Raw genomic sequence first — 22,553 nt, forward strand, 5'->3', positions numbered from 1 at the left:
AAATTGACAATGTCTGGATAGCCAGTGGAGAGTTCTATTTTTTAGGTTAACAAAATTTTCCTCTTGATCTTTCCTTAGCTTGGGGACATTAGCTAAGACCAGGACGTAGGGTCCGCACTCTGGGGGTAGGCTGATACGGGCCAGAATTTGCTTAGCAATGGTTAATATAGACTGGTCCGGCTTAGGTAAGGGAGGGGATGAGTCAAGTCGGACATCAGTATTGGTTTGTCCAAGATATGCCGTATTACTTTTAGAGACCTTGGGGGATGTTGGTTTGGGTGCCCGTTTGGCACGATGTTCCACAGGTGGTAGGCTTTTACTTGTGCTTGGTATTGGGGGCAACAAGGGGACGCTAATGTTAGTTTTATTAAACATTTTGGGCTGATTTGTTTGGGCATCATCAGTGATGGTAGTTGCCCCTAAGGAGGGCAAAATTTCTTGATGGCGCCCTGAACTTAGTTTAGATACATGATCAGTCAATACTCTCATCCTCTTTTCTATATTTGATACATGTAAATTCAAAGGACCCAAAAGAGTAGATATCAGTGTCTCCAGTCTCCCCCAAAATCCCTGAGCCCCTGACACTGTGTTAATTTCTATAATAGAGGAATCCATCCCGCTAGGTAGGCCGTCCCCCTTAGCCTTATCTAGTACTACGGGGGCAACAGACCTCCGTGGTTGGCTATTCCCACCCTTCTGTTTATTTTGTGCAGGCTCAATGTTTTTCCGTTTGCTCTTAGCTTTTTGCCTCTTTGCTTTCTGGCCCCTTGTTTGCATTAGTGCGCTAGTGCTTTTATCCCCACCTGAGTCCAAAGCATCAGAGTCGTGACATAAGTCAATCCCTTCTGTGTGAATCAAATTGTCAGCTGGGGATGACAGAAAATCCAAGTCCCTGTTTGAGCTTGGCTTTAACATAGTGGGGGTTGACGATAGCCTAGAGTCCGTGGGCAGGTGGCCATAAGATGCTATATTTCCATTTATGTGGTTCTTATTGGTATCTGTGCCCGGGAGCCCCGCATAGGATGTAGCAAGTAAAGAATCGAGGGATTTTTCAAAGGAGTTATCATGGTGCATAAATAAGGGCAAACTTGGTGGGAGCGAGAGGCGTCTTTCAGTGTTCTGAATAGCCGTGGCGACGACCCCTATTGTTTTTTGCAACATTTTATCTATGGCCGTTAGGCTTGGCAATGGGGTAGTAGGTGGTGGTGCTGCAGGTTGTTTGGGCTTACCCGGTCTTCTGGATGCTGCTGAAGTCTTTTTCCCCATAATAAATATCGATGCGGGTAGCCAGCAGTAGTTTCACAGCCAGATGCCCCCGGGCCAGCGATGTTAAGTGGGGGGGGCCCTGCCCTGCCTCTTCCTGGCAAGGGCGGGCAAAGACGGGCCCGCCCTTGGCCCAGGCTTCGCCCGGGCGCTGCCCGCACGCGTCCCGCGCTGCGGGGCTCCAGCGGCACTGAAGTAGGGGCCAGGCGCTGCCTGATGACAGCAACGGCGAGCGCCTGGCGCAGAGACTTCTGGGGGATGTAGTCCCGCAACGCTGGCCGTTCCCCTCACGGGGGTGCCGGTAAGAATTTAGGCTGATTTAGCCCTGCTCTCTCGTCCGAGCCGTTCCCCTCACGGCGTCCTCTGAAATTCTTTGGTGCTGGCTCACGGAAAACAGGCTCCCACTGCAGGCGCGTCCCCTCATCTCACAGACCTAGTGTGGAAGCTGGGCACATTGAAATACTAGGTCACCTGGTATGTCACTACTAAGGTGATGGTGTGATTGGAGTGTCCAGTGTCAGTTGCACTGAAGGACATATGCAGTGATATCCTTTTGGATAAGTCAGCTTGCTTTTGGCAGTACTGTAGCTTGGGTTTCATTTGCTAAGCTGCCTTCATGAATTACCACACCTAGAAACTGCTAGTCCAGAGTAATATTTTATGATTTCAGGGGTCCCTGGGCAAAACATCCTTGCAGGCCCCTGTATTGATCAAATTTTAAAGTTTATTTGCCATTTCGTGATATTCAATGGTACATTTTAACTGGTTAACAAAAACAATTGAGGTTCCTTGCATCGGACCATGAATATTTTTAGGACACTGGTTTAGAGAGGGTAAGAGGTAGAAGTAGGCAGAGAGGAGAAGAGGTTTACACAGACAGACAAAATAGTCCGAAGCTCAGTTCCCCAGAAGGCCCCAGGCAATTGCCCACTTTGAGCTGTAACTTCTCAGGCCCAGAGAAGTGCCAGAGAGTATGTTTGGAGAGGTGGTGTGGACAGGGCAGATGATGCAGAGGCCTGGGAGATTAAAGCAGTGTACTCAAATTGCTTGATAATGTTGTAGGGGGTTGGTCTCCCTTATCTAAAAGTCACCATCAACCTGACAACATTCATACCCACCCTGCCCTCCTCCTACCCCAATTTTAATGAACGAGTGATATACTAAGTCTGGTTAACATGACCTCTTGGCGCTATACAAGTGCCATAAAGCAGCTCAATGATCATTTAAGCATCGCACAATTAACCAATATTGTTCTATTCACCAGGCCTCCCTCCCATCTGATACTTTAATGGACCCAATATGCCCACAGTCTGATTACCAGACCTTAATTTGATATGTAGTGCTCCAGCATATCGCAGAAGCGGTACATTACTACCAATCTAAGTGTACAAGCACTTCCCCATGGGAAGTAGGTACTCAAGATACCCCATACACCTCGGTCTCTTTCTAATATCGTTGACCCTGCTGCCCTCTTCTGCTCCCCTCAGAGGAGCCATGGTGCACCTTGGCCACAGGCAGCAGTTGAGTTTGCCAGTATAGTTCTGTTCTTTTCACTAGGGGTGAAGTATCAAAATCTGAAAATCAGCCATTCCACTCAAAACTGTGCTCACTCACCTGGGAAAACATTGGGCAGGTCTCTTCAATGGGTCATGGTGCCTCTTCCACTTACTAATCCCCGTACTGCAGTAGAAACACCTTACACGGTCATCGTAACCTGCAGAAGGCAATGCTGGTGAAAGAGGTAACTGCTTAGCCATAAACCACCCCATGGTAACAGCCCACAAAATCCCAAACACTAATATTTTCCATAGTGGCAGTGCCTTAAAGCAGGATACTCCCACTGCAAGTTATTAATCAAGTCAAGTCAAGCTTTATTGCGGTTAAATTTACCATAAAAGCACACAAAAATACACAACGGTGCAACAAATCAAGCAATCCATTTCATGCATATAATGTGTGCCTCGGAGTTAACAGACCTCCACGGACGCTAAGCTGAACTACGAGGGAAGGCTGCTGCCTTGATCTGCTCTGGGACTGCGAGGACCAAGGGGCCCAGCGCCAATCACATCAGCCTCACCTGGTTGCTCTTCCTGGAGCCGCCTCCCTGCACCAAACAACGCCTCGCGGCCCCCGCTTCGCGGGTGCCGCTCGCTGGTTCTATCTGCATAAAAGCCTGGTCGAGCCCCCATTCTTGCTGTGTGCCTCGGAGTTAACAGACCTCCACGGACGCTAAGCTGAACTACGGGGGAAGGCTGCTGCCTTGATCTGCTCTGGGACTGCGAGGACCAAGGGGCCCAGCGCCAATCACATCAGCCTCACCTGGTTGCTCTTCCCGGTACCGCCTCCTGGTTAACGGCCCTCGCCAATAACATCACAACTTTGTAACGCGCCAGCGGGACGCGCGCGGGCCGACGACCGGGGCAAAGAGCGGGCAAAGAGCGGGCAAAGAGCGGGCAAAGAGCGGGCAAAGAGCGGGCAAAGAGCGGGCAAAGAGCGGGCAAAGAGCGGGCAAAGAGCGGGCAAAGAGCGGGCCGTTTGTGGCCGTTCGTGGTCGGTTGTGGTCGGGGCGGGCCACCTCTCTGAAAAATGGTCGCCCGTAACGAGTTACAAACTGTGCTGTTATTGTGAGTACACGTGTCACTGCTGACTGGTGAACTTCCTCATTCAGTATTTGTTGCCTATATCTAGCACTCCTATATTTTAGTGTGATTTGGTCATATTTAGTCAATTTTATTTTTAATCTTCAGAGGTGTATCTGTTATTCTCCCCGGTTACCCCCCCCTCATTGTTTGTTTGCTCTCTTCCTAAATCATGACCTCTTTAAGGTCCGGTAGGAAGGTGGCCCGGGGTAGCCTAGGGGGTCAAGTAACAGGGACCCTTGATAATTTTATTACTAGAGCTGCTCGTGTTCTCGAACATGAGATTTTATTAACGGAAAAAAGATTGTCCCTTGAACTGTCTGCCAAAAGATCATCCCTTGGCAACATTATGACAGCTGTCTCGCCCAACAACCGCCAGCCCCAACCTCTCCCCAGCATGTCAGGTAATACCCCTAATGCACCGCCGGACACATCTGTTCATTGCCCGCTGGTTGACCTGCATGAGACAATTAGTACTCCCGAGTCCAGTGGTGAATCAACTATTGCTAGCACCAGCATCCCACAGTCTACCCATGACCAGCTATCTACTGTAGCATCGACCCAGGCCCCCAAGCCTAGGCGTATCCCGAGTAAAAGGAAATGCACGGGAGCCCCTCCTAAGGGGAAACGTGCTAAAACCTCTAAAGTGTCCATCTCACATAAATCTGCAAATACTTGTGACGCTTCCAATTCTACTATGTTTGATAGCCCCCATTTGGTAACCGGTAGTTTGAGGTCCCCGCACCCTTCCACCCTCCATCTCAACGCAGACTCCACTACCACTGATTTTCTGAAGCCAGTAGAGAAGTTATTTAAGCACTACTCCTTCCTCTAATAGAGCGAGTCACTCGACTCGCCACTTCGCTTGAGAAGATTGAGGGTATGGTGTTTGCCAACATGTCTCTGATGGAAAAGATTGCAGTGTCTTCTATTGGTCCCACAACTTCTTCTAACTTAGATATAGTTGACAAAACTAGGCTTGCTTCCACTGCTAACGCACTCTTGGATGGAGCATTACCCCATATCCCTGCTCCTACCGAACAGGCCGTGGAAGCACCCCGCCTTCATGTCAACATCAATGTTCCGATAGAACCAGATCGTAATATCAACACTGCCACCATTACAAACAATATCTCTATCAGTAAGCCCAACCTAGAGGATGTTGATTCCCTCCAAAATCTCCCTTGTATCAACCTTCCACCCGAGTCCCAACCCTATACAATTATAATGGCCGGTGTTCCTCGGCTCCCACAGGCAAAGCCCGAGTGTCATAGTGAGCTGAAGAACAAAGTCACACACTGGTTAAATAATAATAGGCCTTTACCTGCTGGACTACGGGCTGAAATATTGACTGTACGTAGGGTACGTTGGTTGGGCAATAGAGCCAAACAAGTGGAGGGTGATTGTGTGATTATAAATTTTCGTGACCCTAGGGTGGTGAGGCATATTCGCTCGTTTCCTAATAACTCGAGAGCGACTGGCATATCCACAGTGGATTTGTCATACTTTTATCCTCACAATCCCCTTGCATCAACACGTGATTCGCCCACTGCCTGGGAAAGGGTTAATAGGAATTCCCACCGACAGACAAGGTCGGATTTCTATCTCCCATTGTCAAACTTTTTTGCCCCCTTGAATTCTCTAGATGGGGTTGACTGACAGTCACCAAACATGGTAAATTCGAGTAATTTGCGGGAGGCTTGTCTTGGTCCAGATAACACGGAGCCAACAGGGAGAGGTGGCTTACGGGGGGCACAAGTTGGTTTGGACACCATGTCTACTAGTACCCCGTTTTTTTCAACATTTAGACCACCCTCCACCCTCATTGATCCTCGCCCACCCGAAAGCGAGAATAAAAGCCCCATTAACATTGCAACTAATCCAGCTGCTACGGGCCCCGCCCCTGCTGCACTGTGTATCATGCCTTCTAGTTCTCTTCCCTGGACCCTGGTCTCGTGGAATGTTGCGGGCCTCAGCAGTAGGGTAACCTCGGAAGATTGGTCAGGCTGGGTAAACACCCATGATATCCTGGTATTCCAGGAAACCTGGGCTGTGGTCCCGATCTATTTTTCCGGGTATGTTAATTTTTCCAAGGGGGCTACCCGTGGTATCAGGGGCCGTCCGTCCGGCGGGCTCTGTATATGGGTTAAGCAATCCCTTGGGTATTCCCTCAAGGAATTGGCCATCGATAGCCCAGATCTATTGATTATTTCTTTGCAACACCGCAATGAACCCGAAGTTTTAATTATAAATGTCTACAATAGAGGCCTCCCTGGTGGACGTGGTACTAATACCTTTATACAATTAGATGGGTTTCTGGACACTATTAATATACACACTAATGTTTACATTGTGGGCGACTTAAATTGCTGTTTTGAACCCCTGCTCCTTACTTCTGACTCACTAACTTGGGAGGTGGACGCGATCCTAAATATCCCCCCTCTCGATCTCCCTCCTATCAAGAGGTGGACAGAGTCTGCCACTCAGTGGATGGGATTATGTATGGAGCGGGGTTTCAGGGCCGCCAATGGGCGGACCGCCTCTGATAAGGGTGGAAAGATGACTTTTTCAGATGGCCGACGTTGTAACAGCAGAATTGACTATGCCCTTGTTAAAGTGGAGTTCTGGTCCACATTATGTGATATGGCGGTATTCGACCGCCCCGAGAGTGACCATAACCCGCTGGTCTTAAGTCTCTCACTCTGTCCAGCACATAGAATCAAACCCTCTGAAACAGTGACTGCGGAAGCCGTTTTAACCAATGACCAACGGCGTGTACGCTGGGACAAGGTTGCAATGGATGTTGCATTATTATCCGAGATCAGCTCCAAGGTTTCCTGTGCTCTGGTTGATTTACAGTCTCTTCAGAGCACTGAGGACGTTGTTGACAATGCTACACGCGTACATGACCATCTTTTCTCTGGCCTTAAATCTCTTTTTTCAAAACCTTGTAAGGCTAAGAAATCTGTTATTTTAAAACCATCTACTTCGTACAATAAAGCTTGCCGAGAATCATTTAGTAACTTAAAACTCGCTATTGCTAACAAAGATCCAGACAATATCAGATTGGCTAGAAAAATTTATAACAAGGCTAAAGCCAAGGCCAAACAAGAGTGGGACAATGACCACTGGAACGACCTTCTGGCTGCCAGCAAACACCGGAACCTAACCCTGTTCTGGCACATTGTTAAGTGGGGCAATTCGCAGAATAGCCAGGTCCCTACCAACCACGTTCCCCCGGATGCCTGGGTGACACATTTTGAATCCCAGTTTTCGGATTCTTCACAGGTTGAGGGGCCTGCCCCAGCAATAATCAGGGACCTGTCCCTCTCCCCGACCTTAATTTTTGACTGTGTTGAGGTTGAAAAGGCTTTAAATAAGGTTCCAAGTGGTAAGGCGCCGGGTATGGACTGTGTTCCCACGGATCTCTTTAAATCTGACCCTGGGAATTGGGTGCCTTACATCGCACATTTTGCCAACGCCGTAGCCAGAGGGGCCGACATTCCAGATTCATGGGGGGGGGGCTGAGATTCTCCCTATTTTCAAAAAAGGTGACCGCTCTTGCCCGGGGAACTACCGCCCAATTAGTCTTATTGACTCTGTCCAGAAAATTATCGCTAGAATGATTCTGGCACGAATCCAGGCCTGGATTGAGCAGGAGGATGTCATCTCTCCCCTGCAAGCCGGTTTCAGACCGTGTACTAGTACCATCGACCAGGCATTCAAATTTCAATTGATTGTCTGGAAAACGGTCTATCTGTGTGGCGGTACCTTATATGCTGCTTTTGTAGACCTTCGGTCAGCATTTGACCTAGTCAATAGGACGAAACTTTGGAGTGTATTGGCTGAGTTAGGGTTCCCAGCCGATCTTTTCAATATCATCATTAGGCTCCATGATAATAACTTTGCACAAGTTCGCTGGGGGAAACAGGGCCAGGTTACAGATCGATTTAGGGTCAATAGGGGTGTCAGGCAGGGGTGCGTCCTTGCTCCCACTCTGTTTTTACTGTTTATTAACAGAGTTGTCCAGTATTACTCCAACACTTCGACGGACGCCCCAACGCTGGGTGGCACCAAAATTCCGCTCCTTATGTTCGCCGATGACACCCTACTCCTTTCCCAGACCCTGTCTGGACTACAGGTGGCTCTGAATGTTTTCACGAATTTTTGCTCTGACTTTGACTTGTCTGTCAATGTGTCCAAAACCAAATATATGGTTTTTAACAAAGGGAGAGGTGTGAAGGGTCACGTTTCCATGGACAAAGTCCAGCTTGAACGAACTAATGTCATGACCTATCTACGGGTAGTTTTTGAAAACAAGTTGGATTGGAGGCCGCAAATTGATGTTTTCTCTCTAAAATTTGCTCAGCTCTCTGGTTGCCTAGTCAAAGAACACAAGCAATCCCAGTCGAGAACGATAGGCCCCCCCATCAAAATCTTTAATGTTAGGATCAATTCGGCGATCCTTTATGGCGCTGAACTTTGGGGTTACGCTGATCTTTCTCCTCTGGTTAAGGCACAATATAAATTTCTCAGAATGCTCACGGGCCTTCCTTGCTCTACCCCTGTTAAACCGCTCCTGTTGGACCTTGGCTGTCACTCGTTTGATGACATTGCTAGGTTCAAGCCATTGGCTTTTTGGAGGCGATTATGGACAGTCCCCGAGTTGGACCTCTATGCCAAGGCCTTTCTTGATGTGCGATCCATCCTGGGGGCTGGTAACATCCCCTGGTTCAGACAGACCAAACAACTCCTGGATTCTATGGGGTTGGGCAATCTATGGACCGACCCAGCCAATAACCCTTTTCCCCCCAAGAAAGATTTTAAGGGCCTTTATTGGTTAATGGTGCAGCAAAAACATTTAAATTCAGCCTCTGCAGAGTCTTTGACAGGAAGGTTCCTAGTCCAAAAAAGAATCCCTCTTCTTGAAGCTTACTGGGATACCATCACCAGACCTTGTGACAGGAAACTCTACCACCAATTTAGGGTAGGCACCCTTCCGACCAACTCTTTTACCAAAAAATGGAAGGGTGTTTCCTGTGACTCCTGTAAAAGGTGTATTGACTGCACAGATTCTGTTGGTCATATCTTTTTCGTATGTCCCGCCTATGCTGCACCCCGAGCTAAATGGCTCAAACCATTATGTCGTACTCTGGGAACAAGACAAGGGTCAGAAGCACTTGAAATATTGCGATTTGAGCCTAGTGAATATGTTGTTATTGCTGTTGCTAAATTTTTGGCATGGGCTTGGTTTATCAGAAATAAGAGGTATTAGGTTACTGAAATATTTTTATGTATTCTGTTTGTGTTTCTTTTTCTCTCTATGTACTCTTTTATGTATTGTAACTGTCTTTTATGATGTAATACATCGATAATAAAGACTAATAAATGGAATGCATATAATCTCAAGTTTTTAGTTGATTGTTAGACATTGTTTTTTTAAAATTTAAATAATTTCCAGAATTCTAAAATTAATAAAACAATGATCATTCTAAAAATGATAAAATATTATCTATTCTCTTGATAATCATTAACTTGGTACTAATGTGCAGCAGCATTATTTGTCAGGTTCCTTCGAGTTATCCACATAGAATGCAGATATTTAGCTACTGCAGAGACAATCACTGCGTCTGTATCTGTTTTTAATATCCTAAAAAAAGCAAAATATTGCTTTATACCCAAGTTTTTACACAGCTGAATTATCCATTTCTTCCCAATGTAAGCATAGGCTGGACAGAAAAGGGTAACATGTACAGGAGTTTCTTCCTCTAAGCGGCAACCTGGGCAGGGTCGTACCGGACCCCCTTTCCACCTATCAATTTTATGGAAGAGAGGCAAAGTGCCATATCTAAATTGTAAGTACAGCTTCTTTGCTAAGGTAGGTTGTATTATGTCAATCTCGGGCTCGAAACTATAAAAGGGCTTAACGTCCAAGAAAATATCGGTTAAGCTTGAAGTTTTTACAGAGCTAAAGAGATTCCTTAGGTTAATTTCTTTGACAGCACTTGTCATCGTTTTCTTGGAAATGGCTGGGCAGGAAACCTCAGGATTAAGCCAGAGTTCCTCAAACCCAGTCGATATAAGTGACTGTTTTACGAATGCGAACCAAGGAATCCTACCAGATCCTAATGAAGCCATAACAACTTTGAGCTCCTCCTTATAGTACACCAGCTCAGGAGTGCTCCACAGGCGCTTCCAATAAAGTAAGGGCCGGACAGCAATGGCTTCTGCAATTGGGCAGATATTTAAGTCGAGTCTTAGCGGGACCAAAGGAGTGCTTTTTGGCAAGTCCAATAATTGTCTTATAAAATTATTTTCGGTTATTGATAGGTTGCTTGCTGATATGTGTCCCCAAAGTTCCGCCCCATACAGGGATGATGCCCTAGCTTAAACTTTAAAAATTTCAAGGGGGGCACTTATTATTTTGTGAGTGCAATTCTTCTGTACTTTTAGAATTCCCCCAGCTGCTTGGGTTAATCTTAAGTTGGCCTTGGCCACTTGTGGACCCCATCCCATTTTATCGTTCAAAGTCAAACCCAAATATTCAAAGGTTGGGACCCTTTCGAGGGGTCTGCCTTCCATTATTGGATGGGGGCAATTAACAGTGTTAGCATTAAAAACCATGTACTTAGTCTTATTTATATTAACCACCAGATTCCTTTTAATACAGATTTTGGAAAATTGATTTAACACGCGCTGCATCCCCATCGGGGATTTTGAAAGCAGAAGCGTGTCGTCCGCAAACATTAAGGCGGGGAATCTTCGGGCACCCAATTTGGGGGAGTCAATGTCGTTTTTGGCTAAGAGATCTTCGATAAGCCCGTTGAGAAAGAGAAAATAGGGTCGGAGCAAGGACACAGCCCTGCCTAACACCTTTCTCAATCGGGAAGGGTCCAGTTAACTGGCCTGGTTTACCAAAGCGTACTCTCGCAAAAGTACCTTCATGTAGGATCTTAAACTGATGGCATAGGTATGGTGGAACCCCCATTGTTAGTAAAATGGTCCATAGCTGATTCCGATCCACCATATCAAATGCGGACTTTAGGTCGACAAATGTAAGATAAAGGCTACCCCCTTCCAAGGTCACATGCTTCCAGTAGAGCCCTTGCAACTGGAATAGTTGGTCAATTGTTGATGTTTTGGCCCTGAACCCCGCCTGAAGCGGTGTCAGAATGTTATTGTCACTGATCCAAATCTGTAGACGTTGTAGCAATAACCTGGCGTACATTTTTTGGGAACATCAATAAGGCTAATCGGCCTATAGTTAGAAGGTTGGAGCGGAGAGCCCTTCTTGTGTATTGGAATTATCTCCGCCCCTAGCCACGTACTTGGCAGTGGTAGTCCCTGCAATATCGCGTTAAATAATACCAAAAGGTATGGGCCCCAAACTACTGGTTCTTCTCTGAATAGATCACCAGGGATCCTGTCGAGTCCCGGCGCTTTATTAGGCTGAATACTTAAAATGGCCAACTTTACTTCCTCTAATGAAAATGGTTGCGCTGGCCACATGGGGTTCGGAGTCAAAAGGCTCAAAGGAGCTTCACTTGTACATGAGGGAGAGAGAGAATAGAGATCTTTAAAATAAGTAGACCAAGCTTCTTCAGGTATATTTGGAGCAATCGTAGTCCTACCTTCTGGTTTCCCAGTATGGACAAGGTTGCAAAAGGTCCTTGAATCCTTTGCCACAAGTGCAGATGTGATGGCAACCCAACGGTCTGCCTCCCATTCTAATTTTGCATTTTTTAGCAATTTTTTATATTCTTTTCTGGCTTCAATGACATAAGGCCTATTTCCTTGACTTAAGGCCAGCAGTAGCGCATTTTTCGCGTCCCTACAACATCTGTTAAACCATGAGTTGTTGTCATGGCATAGTTTAGGTTTAACAGTACCTTTCTTATAGAAGGTGTCCTTTAATATAGCAACCATTCCAATATGAGTATCGGCAATTATATCCATATCTATATTCAAAGGATTGATAAGGCTAGAATTTGCCCTTTCGAGCAAGGGGCTGACATCTTGATATAATTTTGCCATTGTTTCAATAGATGATTTCGCGGCCGCCCATCGAAATCTTCTCCCACCTTGCTCTAATCTTAGGTCGCTACTTGGGATGCTGACTATGGCACTATCCCCACTGATTAATTGAAAATCCATCTTGATTATCAGGGGATTATGGTCACTTTCTATGCGAGGAGGAACGCTAAAATCTGAAAATTTTGGCCAAGATGCCAAGCTCACCAAGAAATAATCTATTACAGATGTGTGCCCCAAACCATTATAAGTGTGCTGGGCTGGGGTATCACTCTTAAAACGACCGTTGCAGGCTCTAACGGAGAACGTGTAGGTGAGAGGTCAGCTAAAGGACTAAGGCTGACCAATTTTTTACAGGATAAGCATTAGAGGGCAAATCTGACCAAGTTTCATCTTCAACCATTGTGATTGGAGGGACCCCTTGTAATGGTTCAAAATGACAATTGAAGTCACCTCCAATCAACAAAACAACATCACCCCCGAGCGTGTGTAATAGGGCGGTGAGCATATCCAAGGTTGTAGATGTTCTAACGGATTGTACTGGCCGTGAATAAATGTTAATCAGAGCCAGTTTTGGTGTTTTTTTTATGGGACATCAGGATGCACGTAAAATCGGGGCTATTTGTCTCTAGCCTTTTCAACGTGAATCCAAGATGAATACCCACCCAAATACACAACCCCCCTGACGGTCTTCCTCTTGTGCCTTTTAATGCAGGTTCCGCAAAAGTTACATACCCCACTCTATGAGTAGAGCCTACCACCCACGTTTCCTGAAATAAACAAATCCCATGGGAATCCACAAATGTGCACCAATCCGGAATCTCTAAGTTGGATGTAAGACCCGCTATATTCCAAGATAAAAATTTTAAGGACCCTTGTGACAGTGCCTGCTTATTTCCAAGGCTTTCCTCGTGGCAAAACCCATCATGGCCAAGCGTCCCAGGGCCAACTGGATGGCGATCTATGTGTACATAGGCAGTCTGCAATTGTGACTCCAAGATACATTTGTCAATCATGGGGGGAGATAGGATCTCTACCAGCCTTAACGGGGCTATCTATTAAGGTCACAGAGGGGCAAAACTCCGATTGATCCGAAGTCCGGGGTGCCAAATTACTATTAGATTTAGGATGTTTAGGTTTTCTGCCCCGAGATGAGGTATCAGCCTTCTTCTTTTTCGGAATTGCACCCTCCTTAGGTCTTGTCTCCTTCTGATTATTTGGGCTCACTTCAATTGGGGCTGAAGTTGTATTTGTGGACTGACCATATGGTGATTGAATTGGGCCATCCGCCTGAGCACCTATATTGGTACCAATATTATTTGAGTTAGTAGAAAGGTCCACAATAGCTCTATTTGGCTGAGTAGAGACTGGTGAGCATACATGAGCAGCAGGGCCCAGGGAAGATCTCCTTTGAAAGATCGGATCTTGGGACATACGGCGTTGCGTCATTTCAATTTCACGTTCTAGGACCGATCATGCTCTCGTTATAAATTGATCAAGAGTTCCAGCTACCATCCCTATTGGTGTCGTTTTAGCACCCCTTCTGGCAGCCATTGTACAAAAATGTTAGGATTGGGAGGAAGTATTATAAGTACTCACGGTTTGGGCTGAATGTCAGAGGGATGGCCCAGCCCGGCCTCCTCCGGCCCCGGACGGCCACAGACGTTATTAATAGAATTTGGACTATTGGCTGACTAAGGACCATACACACTATGTAGGATTGGGCCTTTGATATTTGTCGAAAATAGAAGTAGTCTCTGTACCTAAAACTAGATACTTTTAACTAAATAAGATAACAAATGTACACAGGACCAATTCCGGGCCACATTGCTACAGCAGCTCTAGGCCATATGGCTGCAATTGATTATCATTGCATATAGGAGTAAGATTTTCATAGGAATTTTATTGTCTTACCAAAACAGAAGCCAGAATTTAAAAAGGACAATGACACAAGCCAAAGAAAAATGTGTGGAGTGTGGGCGGAGCATCAAGTCCAGACTAAAATACAGTATGCCTCGCAAAGCGGTTCATGCGCTGCCAAGGCTGGACCTAAGAAGTACTGCTTCCAAGGAAACAATATTCTACTACACGATTTAGAGGGGTTGAGGGGGATAGCTACAAAGCACCCAGAAGGTTGAACAGTTACTAAAAAGCAGCGGCACGTGTTGCTGCAGACAGTAGAAAGTCCTTTGAAAAGCTGGACTGGTCACTTTATTGTTGCTTGTTGTTATTTTTGGGTATTAAACTGGTTCAGAGCCAGTTTAAGACCCAAGATGCAACCACAGATTGACTTTCTCTATGGAGAAAAATAGGCACACCCATTACATTAGTTTAGAAAGGTGTTATCTGAATAAGACTTATCAAATTAGGTTTTGTTTGTGAAAAATAAAGTAACATTGTGCATTTTTATGTAATTCTTGTTGGAGACTTTTATTCAAGTCGGTTGTAAACCTGACACCGTACCACACAACCTTTGGTTTGCTAAACATGAAGTATTATTTCCCCACCGTAAAAATGATTTGGCGTGGAGATTGGGGGCAGTTATGGTTGTCGAGGAGTTCTAGGTTCTAGACATTTTTGTTATGAGGGAGTCGTTGCGCCTAAAAAAAAGTGATGACAGGGGGTCTCGCAATCAAAAAGTCTGAAGACCTCTGCTCTAAGCCCATGTGACTAAAAGTTGTTTTAAATAAATTGTTCTCTTGAATATTTTCAACACATAAACAAATGTGTTCAAGAACATAAGCGCTGGCAGGCTTAACTCAGAGACAGGATAGCAATAAGCTGCCCAATAACATATCGCCCAATAACATACCGCCCAATATCGAGCTGCTCAGTACAGAGCCGCATAGTGAGCTAACAAATACTGAGCTAAAATACACCAGACACCAACAGTTTGCAGCAAAAAGTTAAGTGAGAACCACGCCAAAGATGCAAATACCAACCCCACCCCCCCATCACCCCACTTCCTCCCAAAAAAAGAAGACATCTCAGCTGGTACTAATGAAGGGGCAACACATCCGACTACCTTGGAATATAAGAATTCAAGAACTATCATAATAAACACAAATACAGATTAGGTGGAGGCAGGGTCTACGATTCCCAAAAGCCAACACCAGCCACCTTGCAGTTGCTTGTCGTCTAGCTTTTGAGTTTAGAATACCAATACTGACATTGCTAAAGCTTTAAGTACAGTAGAGGTCTTAAGTCACAGGCAGTTGCTCAAGGCATCCTACCATTTTTAACCTCTCTTTTCAGGCTACCTCACCTCTCACCGTCACTCTATCCACTGTCATCTTACAAATATTTTTGTTACCCTGGGCAAGATATTACAGTGATCTTTGAGCGACATTTTCGGAGTTTATTATCCATAAGATGACACAAGTACACATTAATCATATCTAAGTCCTAACCCAGGACCCTTATGAAGATATGTATTACAGTGGTTTAAAGATGCCCAACACCTTGTCAGATGGGATCACCATTCTTTAAGCCGATTTGACTAAACAATGTTTTTTAAATAAATATTTTTACAACATTTGTTCAGCACATAAACCAATGTGAACAAGACCATAAGCACTGGCATGCTTAACACAGATAGGACAGCAGTATTCTGTAAACAAAATAGAGGTACAGTTAGTGGCAATAGCAGCAGCAACATGCCCATCGATATAAATGTACAAAAAAGCTACCAAAATAAAGTCAAGCCAAATACTGAGCATCTAAAAACAAGGCAAGCCAAATACAAGGCAAGCCAAATCAAAGGCAAGCCAAATCAAAGGCGAGCCAAATCAAAGGCGAGCCAAATCAAAGGCGAGCCAAATCAAAGGCGAGCCAAATCAAAGGCGAGCCAAATCAAAGGCGAGCCAAATCAAAGGCGAGCCAAATACAAGGCGAGCCAAATACAAGGCGAGCCAAATACAAGGCGAGCCAAATACAAGGCGAGCCAAATACAAGGCAAGCCAAAAACTGAGCTGCCAAAACCAAGGCGAGCCAAAAACTGAGCTGCCAAAAACAAGGCGAGCCAAATACAAGGCAAGCCAAAAACAAGGCAAGCCAAAAACAAGGCGAGCCAAATACAAGGCGAGCCAAATACAAGGCGAGCCAAATACAAGGCGAGCCAAAAACTGAGCTGCCAAAACCAAGGCGAGCCAAAAACTGAGCTGCCAAAAACAAGGCGAGCCAAATACAAGGCAAGCCAAAAACAAGGCAAGCCAAAAACAAGGCGAGCCAAATACAAGGCGAGCCAAATACAAGGCGAGCCAAATACAAGGCGAGCCAAATACAAGGCGAGCCAAATACAAGGCGAGCCAAATACAAGGCGAGCCAAATACAAGGCGAGCCAAATACAAGGCGAGCCAAATACAAGGCAAGCCAAATACAAGGCGAGCCAAATACAAGGCAAGCCAAATACAAGGCGAGCCAAATACAAGGCGAGCCAAATACAAGGCGAGCCAAATACAAGGCGAGCCAAAAACTGAGCTGCCAAAAAACAAGGCGAGCCAAAAACTGAGCTGCCAAAAAACAAGGCGAGCCAAAAAACAAGGCGAGCCAAAAAACAAGGCGAGCCAAAAACTGAGCTGCCAAAAAACTGAGCTGCCAAAAAACAAGGCGAGCCAAAAACTGAGCTGCCAAAAAACAAGGCGAGCCAAAAACTGAGCTGCCAAAAAACAAGGCGAGCCAAAACACAAGGCGAGCCAAAACACAAGGCGAGCCAAAACACAAGGCGAGCCAAAACACAAGGCGAGCCAAAACACAAGGCGAGCCAAATACTGAGCATCTAAAAACAAGGCGAGCCAAATACTGAGCATCTAAAAACAAGGCGAGCCAAATACTGAGCATCTAAAAACAAGGCGAGCCAAATACTGAGCATCTAAAAACAAGGCAAGCCAAAATCAAGGCGAGCCAAAAACTGAGCTGCCAAAAACAAGGCGAGCCAAAAACTGAGCTGCCAAAAACAAGGCGAGCCAAAAACTGAGCTGCCAAAAACAAGGCGAGCCAAAAACTGAGCTGCCAAAAACAAGGCGAGCCAAAAACAATGCGAGCCAAACACAAGGCGAGCATCTAAAAACAAGGCAAGCCAAAATCAAGGCAAGCCAAAAACTGAGCTGCCAAAAACAAGGCGAGCCAAAAAACAAGGCGAGCCAAAAAACAAGGCGAGCCAAATACAAGGCAAGCCAAATACAAGGCGAGACAAAAACTGAGCTGCCAAAAACAAGGCGAGCCAAAAACTGAGCTGCCAAAAACAAGGCGAGCCAAAAAACAAGGCGAGCCAAAAAACAAGGCGAGCCAAAAACTGAGCTGCCAAAAAACAAGGCGAGCCAAAAACTGAGCTGCCAAAAAACAAGGCGAGCCAAAAACAAGGCGAGCCAAACACTGGGGCCGCCAAACACTGGGGCCGCCAAACACTGGGGCCGCCAAACACTGGGGCCGCCAAACACTGGGGCCGCCAAACACTGGGGCCGCCAAACACTGGGGCCGCCAAACACTGGGGCCGCCAAACACTGGGGCCGCCAAACACTGGGGCCGCCAAACACTGGGGCCGCCAAACACTGGGGCCGCCAAACACTGGGGCCGCCAAAAGCAGGATTGCCGAGGGCCAAAGGTTAGGAGAGAACCATGCCAAAGATAGCAGGTCTAACAGGCCAAGAACCAACTCTCCCCCACTCTACCAAAAAAAATAAACAAGCCATCACAGCTGGTAGTAGTAATCAAGGGGCAACACATCTGACTACCTTGCAAATAGAATTCGTCAAGAACCATTATAATATCCCAAAATTTAAATTAGGCGGCAGCTGGTGTCTATACTTCACAAAAACTAACACCATCTTCCTTGCAGTAGGAAACTGAGCCGCCAAAAACAAGGCAAGCCAAAAGCTTAGCCGCCAAAAACAAGGCAAGCCAAAAGCAAGCAAGCCAAAAACAGTGGGCCATAAGACACTAGGCCACCAAACAAAGGGACGCCAAACATGGGGCAAGCCAAACACTGCGCAACCCAAACACTGGTCAAGCCAAAAGCAGGATTATGGAGGACCAAAAGTTAGGGGAGAATCATGCCAAACATGGGAGGGCTAACAGGCCAAGAACCAACTCACTCCACCCAAAAAAACATAAGCCATCGCAGCTGGTCATAGTAATGAAGGGGAAACACATCTGAATACCTTGTAATATAGGAAGACAAGAACTATTATAACATATCCAAATAAAAAGTAGGTGGCAGCTGGTGTCTATACTTCCCAAAATCTAACACTATCTTCCTTGCAGTGGGTTGTAGTGTAGCTTTTGAATTTATAGTTCCAATCCTGACATTGCTGAAGCTTCAGGTACATCAGAGGTAATGAAGCATGGGCATTTGCTCAAGGCATCCTATCTTCTAGGCTGCCCCCCAGGGAAAGTGATCTTTCACAAATGTCTTTACCTCTCTTTTCACGCTACCTGCATCCCTCACTCTTGCTCAACTCGTTGTCATCAATTTCTTTAGGGCCCTGGGCAAGACATTACACTCATTTTTTTGTGACATTTGCTACATGTTCGGTGTACAATTCAATATGTGGACTGAATTTGCAGCTCTTGAGTAATACATTTCAGATTTCAAATTTGGAAAAAAATTCCATAAGATGACAGAAGTACACTTGAATGCCCTCTATGCCAGGATCAAGAAGAACCTCACCCACAAACTCCAGAATACCTCTGCCAGACAAGCCCTCAACCTATCGCGCCACTGCCACAGTTATGCTTAAAAAAACCTATGATTGATTGAATCATTGAGTCTTTACTATACATCAAAAGATATGCATCACATTAGAAAAACTGAGCCGGACACATACCGAGCCGGACACATACCGAGCCGGACACATACCGAGCCGGACACATACCGAGCCGGACACATACCGAGCCGGACACATACCGAGCCGGACACATACCGAGCCGGACACATACCGAGCCGGACACATACCGAGCCGGACACATACCGAGTTACCTAAAAGTGAGCTGAAAAATCCTGAGCCATCAAATACCGAACTGCAAAATCCTTATCTGCCAAGTATTGAGCAGGAAAAACAGCTTCCAGAAGTGAGCTGCCAAAAACAGAGTCACTACAAATAGGAGCCGCAAATAAACGAGGCCGCCAAATACGGAAATGCCAAAAATGGAAATGCCAAACATAGATTGAAGGCAAAAAGTTAGTAGAGAACCACACCAAAGATGCCAGGACTAATAGGAGAAGAACTAACCCCTCCACCAACCAAAAATAAAAAAATCATCACAGCCGGTAGAATAATGTAAAAGAATCAGCATAATATACCAAAATAAAGAGTAGGTTGCGGTAGGTGTATATGCCTCCCAAAAGATAACACCAGCCTCCTTGCAGTGGCTTGCTGTGTAGCTTTAAAAATTTCATTTCCAATTCTGACATTGCTGAACTTTCAAGTGTGCCAGAGGTTTTAAGGCATTGGCTGTTGCTCAAAGCACGCTACCCATCCACTGTTACCTTACCCATTTTTGGGAACCCTGGGGCATTGCAGTGTATTTTGAGCGGCATTTTCTGATAGTTTAACCCACAGTTCAATATGTGGGCTTCAATTTACAGATCGAGTCATAAAATTCAGATTTAGAATGTGGGCAAAATTCTCTAACATAACAAAAGTAAACATAAATGTTAGCAAGGTCTTTACGCCCACCACAGTTTTAGACAGGATCACCAGACTATGCCTGTTTAACAGACAGGAAAGCAGTATTCTGTTAAGAAAATAGAAGTACAGTTAGTAGCAATAAGCGCATCAACATGCTGATAAAAAGAAATGCACAATAAAAAGCAGACAAATACAGGGTAAGCCAAAAACTAAGTCGCCAGAAGAGGAGTTGTCAAAAACTTACTTGCCAAAAATTTAGCTTCCAAATACTGAGCCAACAAATACTGAACCGCAAAATACTGAGCTCCCTAAAATAGAGCCGCCAAAAACAGGAGCATTAAAAGGCAAAAATGTAGGGGAGAACCATGTCAAAGATGCCAGGACTAAAAGGACAAGAACAAAGCCCTCCACCCATCAATAAAAACAAGCCATCACAGCTGGTAGTGGTAATTAATGGGCAACATATCTGACTAGCTTGGAATATAATTGGTCGAGAACTAAGATAAAATACCGAAATAAAATTTGGGTGGCGGGAGAGGTCTATGCCTTCCCAAAAATAACTCCAACCTCTTTGCAATGGCTTTTTATGTCGTTTTGAATTTACAGTTCTAATTCTGACATTGTTGAAGCTTCAATGTCCCTTTGGGAAAGTGGGGCACCTCTCTGCTAACCTTTAAACTTCAAGTACACCAGCGGTATTAAGGTATAGGTAGCTGGTCAATGAGTCCTACCTTTTCGTCCGAACCCCTGTGAAAGTAATCTTCCATCAGTTTCTTAACCTCTTTTCAAGCTAACTATAGCTCTCACTGTTCCTCTACCCACTTCATCTTATCAATTTTTGGGAACTCTGGGAAAGACATTACAGTGATTTTTGTGCAATATTTTCTGAGAATTTAATATTTCTGTTCTTTTCACTAGGGGTGAAGTATCAGAAGTGGAAGATCAGCCATTCCACTCTCAGAACTGTGTGCACATACCTGGGAAAATCTTGGCCATGTCTCCTCAATGGGCCATAGTGCCTCTTCCAGTTACTAATCCCGTACTGCAGTAGAAACACCTTAGGCGGTCATCGTAACCTGCAGAAGACAATGGTGGTTAAAGAGGAAACTGCTTAGCCATAAACCAACGCATGGTAGCAGCCCACAAACTCCCAACCACCTATGTTTTCCATAATGGCAGTAGCTTAAAGCACAATACTACCACTCCAAGTTCTTAAGAGAAATTGGGGTATTGGCTGACAAAGGACCAGATACACTATTTGTGATTGGACCTTGGATGAGTCAAAAATGGAAACAGTCTCTATATTTCAAAGTAGATACTTTTAACAAAATAAGATAACAAATATACATAGGACCAATCCTGGGGCACATTGATATAGGAGTAAGATTTTCATAGGAATTTTATTATTTTATCAAATGACTTGCTTCAAAAAAAGTTGTACACATTTAATGAAACACGCCCATGGAAAGTACGTTAAAGAAGGATTGTATATTGATCCAAAGTTATGCAGTGTTGAAGTATTAGCTTACACAACTCTCATAGTTGTTTAATCAAATAGTGTTTAAGATAGTAGCAGCAAGCATGTCGCAGTACCCAGCTCCAGGAATGTTTCCATGTGAAGCTGGTAGATCACTGTTGCTTAGTGGCCATTAGGGACAAGCTTTTGAAAATGCAATTGGTCTCGCATTTGTGAGAGTTTAAGCTACTGGCATTGTAAATGACAGTGCCTTTTATCTGTTTTGATAATTAACACAAAGAAAAGGCATTGATTTTACAATGCCAATAGCTCAAACTCTTGTTAATGCGAGACCCATCTCATTTCAGAGATGCGGCCGCCATTGTCCAGGGCGGCTTAAAAAGTGAAAGCAAGCATGGCACTCTGAATGTCACAGGAAAGCATGTTGTGCCTGAAGTAGGAGAAACACATTAAAGAATAGTGCTTACAGAATAAATAAGACATACCGTGTAACAGAAGTAAAAGTGCAAGTCCTGATGGGAGGTTACAAAAAAAGACAAGTCGGTACTAAGGAGGGACTAACAAGCCTATGATCAAATCAGAAGCCAGTATTTACAAAGGACAATGACACGAGCCAATGAAAAAATGGCTGTAGAGTGGCCGGAGCGTCGAGTCCATACTCAAATACAGCATGCCTCGCGGATACGCTGCCCAGGCTTGACCTAAGACGTACTGCTTCCAAGGAAACAATGTTCTACTACACAATTTAGAGGGGTTGACAAGTGTAGCCATAAAGCACCCTGTACTAGCAGGGGGTAAATGAGAACCTATGATGTCCAAGATAACAATTTTAATACTTCAATCATGTTTTGGACTGAGAAGAAGTGCGGTATTCAAGAGACCTTCTTTCCCAGTGTACAAACTGCGGTCCATTTGAGTAATTTGTCAATTAACCAAGCTCAAGTGTGATATTATTTTTCTTATTAGGGATCAATTGCTTTGCTGCACCAGTAGCCCCTAATAAAAAATACTATCAAATAACCATAGTCTGAAGGGTTGCAGGTATTGCTGACTGAACAGTGTGTAAAAACAAATATGAGCTGTCTGGTCATGAAGCAAAGTTAAAAAAAAAAAATAACGTCTGCAAAATTGTATCAGAAACTGTGCAATGAATGGTAAAGTCAAATGCGTCATGTGTGACAACTCTAGACAAAGTAGCTCTTGAAATTAATGCTGGTTGTACAACGGAAAACAATGTTCAGTCTTCTTCATGATCAGTTGGAATAGTTCCAAGAGCGTGGAAATTGGGCATGTTTGTGCCCATAACACACAACCAAGGCATTTTAATGTGTGCAGATCTACACAACCTCAGCATAACATTTTAGTTATACAGTCTTGATGTCAGTAACATTGGCTATGCTGATCAAGCACCTTTAGCATAGAGTCGACATCTGCCTAAAATAGGGGATGCTTGAGGACAGCACAAACACTTTGGTTTGTTCATAACACCTCTTAAGGGGTTATGATTTCTTTGAG

At 45.0% G+C, this 22,553-nt stretch overlaps 1 long non-coding RNA gene across 8 annotated transcripts in view; it reads right to left on the reverse strand.

Moving 5' to 3' along the window:
- Positions 1–22,553, reverse strand: part of LOC146812329 (uncharacterized) — a 431,626-nt gene that overhangs the window by 390,202 nt on the left and 18,871 nt on the right. For 5 of the 8 annotated variants that reach the window (XR_014965919.1, XR_014965912.1, XR_014965915.1 and 2 more), the window contains exons 2-3: positions 20,539–20,637; positions 2,878–2,992 (exon numbers count right to left, since the gene is read on the reverse strand). The exons of 1 other annotated variant lie outside the window; for it this stretch is intronic. This is a non-coding gene — a long non-coding RNA (uncharacterized LOC146812329). The remainder of the gene's footprint in view (positions 1–2,877; positions 2,993–20,538; positions 20,638–22,553) is intronic. 2 more of the 8 variants (XR_014965914.1, XR_014965917.1) reach the window with 2 other exon arrangements.

This window comes from Triturus cristatus, chromosome 7 (assembly GCF_964204655.1).
Source record: "Triturus cristatus chromosome 7, aTriCri1.1, whole genome shotgun sequence".
Taxonomy (NCBI): domain Eukaryota; kingdom Metazoa; phylum Chordata; class Amphibia; order Caudata; family Salamandridae; genus Triturus; species Triturus cristatus.